Source organism: Pyxicephalus adspersus, chromosome 2 (genome assembly GCF_032062135.1).
Source record: "Pyxicephalus adspersus chromosome 2, UCB_Pads_2.0, whole genome shotgun sequence".
Taxonomy (NCBI): domain Eukaryota; kingdom Metazoa; phylum Chordata; class Amphibia; order Anura; family Pyxicephalidae; genus Pyxicephalus; species Pyxicephalus adspersus.
Genome location: NC_092859.1, coordinates 20798009 through 20802723, shown reverse-complemented (window position 1 = coordinate 20802723; position 4715 = coordinate 20798009).

The following is a 4715-nucleotide window of genomic DNA, read 5'->3' as shown; positions in this document are numbered from 1 at the left end:
AACGAGAAAAATTGCAGGTGTGTATGCAGCTTTAGGCTGCATTGAAAGTAAATTGGCCAACTACAATCAATGAAGAGATTAGGCCTCCTAAACTAGAAAGAAAGCAGAATGAACTTTACAGCAGTTTAAGAGTTCTTGTCCTTTTTAACATGGAGAATCCCTGAATAAATTTTCAACTCTTTAGGGGAACCCTTATATCATAGGTCCCCAACTCCCGATCTGCCGCCTGACCGGTGGGCCGCGCCTCTGGCCGGTGCACCTACCAGCAGGGTCCCCGTTTGGGGGGGCACACCGGTCAGAGCTGTGGACAAAATCTCCTGGAGATATCGCTTTCTCAGGGCGGGTTGTGTCTCGGGGCACAACCCACCCACTCTCCCATTACAGACCTGCGATGGGAGAGTGAACAGGTTGTGGCATCATGACGTCACTCTGGGGAGAAGTTTCTTTCCCTTTCAGTGACACACAGCTCCCCGTGCATGCACGGTCTGAAGTCCATGCATTTAGTGGTCCGCGACATGAAAAAGGTTAAAGACAGTGCACTGCCTTATATAATTACAATACCCACAGCTAACTGTAAAATAATGTGGTGATCAGTAGGAAGAATGCCTCTTACATTGCTGGTCATTGGGAAGAATGTCACCCTTACAGATGGCCAAAAAGGTCATTGGTGTCACTTAACTTGACCTGAGAGGCACAATTGATTATGAACCCCTAGCAACCTCTAAAGGAACACGATCCTCCCAGGATGCCCTCTCTGGGATCCTAATGGCTATCATTAATAAACCAGTGCAACCTAAACCCAAACCAGTAAACACTGCTGGTAGACTTCCTATCCTGATGGATCTTCACAGACACTCTGTTGTCACTTTTCTGTGGCTCCCTATCAGTGATACCCACTTTTTAGTATTGTTACTCATTTATCATGTCTGTATTGACAGACTGTTGCTCCCTTTGAATGGCTTTTGCATTCCTCTACAAGTCTATGGGAATGTTAAACAATTAATATCGATGACCTAAAAGTCAGAAGGAGGTCAGCTAAAAGTCAAATGCACCGGACAATAAATTCTGAATGATTCTGGAAGAGTTAAACTGATATCAAATTGCTGCTATTGAAGCCCATTAGCACAGGCCATTTTAACTGCAGTGCTTTTCTGCACAAAAATATAAAATTTTAGCCTATAACAAGGAAATATTTTTGCTTCAGCGGTGGGTTTTTCCACAATTTGCTTCCATTGCACTCCAAGTGTTACTGATTTATTCAGTGATAATAAACCATGAAATAGTAAATTTGTAACACAGGCTAACTAGACTGATAGTTTTCATGTTAATCCATCCGGTGGCCCTCTTTCTTTGGATATACTCCTCCTGTAGGATAAGACTCACGTTTCATTTGGCACACCAGGCTTTGAATGCTTTCCAGATGTTCTGTTACCAGCTTCAGACATCTGTATGACTTTATTGTAGCATCACGCACGGTGCCTGGGTCGGTTCTGTCAGCTAAATAGTTTGTTTAACCAGTTTACACGGGATTAGTTAATGAGATAATCCATCTCATGGACGTTTAATCAGATATTCCATGACCTATGTCATAACTTGTTCCATTCTGAAATACACAATATCAAGGGAATATTAGATGTCAGGCTGAATTATTGCTCTATATAATGAGAAAGTAATATTCCATTGTTTGCTGAATAAAATTAACCCTATTGATGGCATTTTTAGAGAAGGTTAATGCCAAGGTGAAGTAAGCAGTTTTTCAATTTACTTTATTCAAACATTCAAAATTCTTTTTCTCTCCATTTGTTTCCTTATTTTTTTTTTTTTTGCAGCCTATAGAGAAATTGCATTTGGGTGCCACAAATGGTAGCATTGCCAGGTTTATTATTTTTCCAATATGATTGGCAATAAAAAGTAAATCTATGAAAGATAGGATAGGACTGGGTTGCTTTTAACTTGCCGTCTAGCCTCAGACATGGTATTTTATCATGCATGAATGCCCTTGTTACTTTGTAAGTAGAAACACATTAATTACATTTACATATGTGTTATGACAATCTATTAGCTACAGAGTATTATGGAATCCAAAGGAAAAGTAATTGGTGGAGTAAATACTTTATTGCTTTTAAAAGCAGACTTCTGCTAAAATGGAAGTTCTGCTCCCTACCCCTCTCCAAATTACCTACTGCGTAAAAAACATACCTGTGAAGAATAAAGTAAGAATTATACTTACCTTCTACTCATCTTCCATCCATAATGTCTACTAATTTGTCCTGTGACATTGGATTGGAGTGTCTTTCATCTGCTCAGCTTTCCACGGGACCCGACCATAAAGGAGGAGGACATCAAGTAATACAGAAGTAAGGTAAGAATTATCCTATATCAAACCTCGTACTTTATCTATCTACATAGAGTAGGGGATTTGAGGAAGGGGTCCAGCAGAGCCTCCTGGAGGGTTTGGGCTGCTCCTTATGCGCATGACCAAGATCAGGCTTTTGGGATATTTTCTTTAATGGGAAAAAGTGCACAGTGTGATCGGCACTCCTTTTCTTTCCCATTTACCTGGGAAAATAATGTCTGTAGATGCTGTAAGTGCTACACAAAAAAAACAAAGGTTAGAAGTGTATCCGAGCCTATAAATAGGAATATGTAACAGCTTATCAGTCTGTAGGTGTGATGGATGCTTCAGTGATTTTTCCAGTAACACACTTTCAAGCCTAAGGTGACAACATTCATTCACGTTACTTTATCCGTCAACAGACAGAGCGGTATTGGCGGCTCAAAGTAAGTTTTCATGGTGGACCCCCGCACCCCTCCACTAGCCACCCCCTAAACACAATAAGTGGGTGGTCGTAGAAATGGCTGTGCAATGACTTCATTGGGGTCTTCCAATTGCCAAAAGCCACGGCAAACTAGCGTTGGGCAGTGTGGCACTGTGCTGGTAAACAGGACAATCTGAAAGGATGCAGACTCTGCTTTCTCATGCTGACTGCACTTTTTACCAGATTGTCCAACCCTAGCACTGTGTTTTTTTGCAGATCCAACTGACTGTGTAGTGTGGTCACTGGCTTATTTGCCAGCCCTAACAACAAAAACACAATAAAACTATTTAGAAACTCCCTGTTCTTTTGTGTTTTTATCATACTTTAAACAGTATATTTACCAGACAGAAGTAAGTAAGAGAAATAATGTTTTAGAGTTTACACATCTTTTACCCCCTCCCTTTTTCTTTGTTCCTTCCCATGAGGTTCCTCACCAAAGGTTATAATCGCTTTCTCCCACCTAAACCTGATAACTATAGCCTGAAAGTTGTTCTATGTCTAGCCTGTCTCTAAACATTGGACCACTATTACCATGGTAAAGTAGGAAATATTAAACGTTGTAACTTTTGTTGATGTACTTAAAAAATACCATAAAACTGTATTCATTGCAGAAGATCCACAAATGAATCTATTTAACACTCAATTAACTGTGTCATTAATCTTTTCTCTTTTCACTGCATGATCATAAATATTTGTCATAAACTGAGGGGAAAAAGAAGCCAGGAATAAATGTACTCATCATAATTGCAGGCACACATCTCATAGCTCATTACTTAAAAGTTATTTTACACCCACACCAAAAAAAGAATAATAATTCTAATAAGGTATTATAAAAGCTTTGTCATGAATCAAAACAATAATATAATTAGGCTCCAAAAGAAACATCTAATCCATGATTTAAAGGAAAACTCCAATTTAAGCAAAAAATGGGTAACACTCAAATTCCTTAAATAAATCAGCCCCATTGCCCCTAGAAATGTATCCTGCTTGTTTGATTTTCCATATGATCACCTTTCTGTAAATCCCTTAAATTAAAGTCAAAATCTCCTTTCATTAAAATGAAGTAGTTGCCAACATCGTGCCACTATTGTGGCTGTTTCTGAAAAAGTAGTGATGCCAAAAGTGGAGTGTAATCTCTATGACGGCCTATGGCATTCTCCACTTTCAAACTTCTGGGAAACTATAGATTTGGATGATACTGATTGCTATTTTATATATATATATATATATATATATATAAAATAATTAAAACAATGAAAATAGCAATTTTTTCAGAGTAACGGTCCTAGGGAAAAATAGCAACTTTTAATAGAGATATTTACATCAGATCAAGAAGAGGGGAAGTTTGGGAAAAAAGAAGGACGGATGGATTTGGTTCAAAATGAAAGACAGTTAGGAAGCAAGTACCTTATAATAGTCAGTGACAGGTTCACTTTTTAAGCTATCACATATTTCCCCAGTGCCCTAACCAATTCTCTATTTTATATCTGACACCTTGCTTTATTGTCTTTTCATAACAGTAAGTGAAAACATTCAGAATTAACCAACTTTCTATTTTATTTTCCTATTTGTTGAGTGTTTCTTTTTTTTTGCCTGTCACCCAAAATCAAAGTGACAATCATATGACAAGGTAATAGTACCTTCAGATAGAACAAAGACACATTCCTTCCTAAATACCTTTGCTTTAATTCATCCCATTATGAAACAGGACCCCTGTGCTTTTCCTTGAGTGGAGACAATTATGTTGCAATGAAATCCCTGCTTCTACTATCTTCTCGAAGCCCCAAATGAAATCCAGCTCCAACCAAAACAAGTGAAAGAATGGAACAGCCCATTTCCCTAGGTGATGTCATTGTTATTTCAGCTATACTAAGCCGCACGCAGTTCATTGTCAGT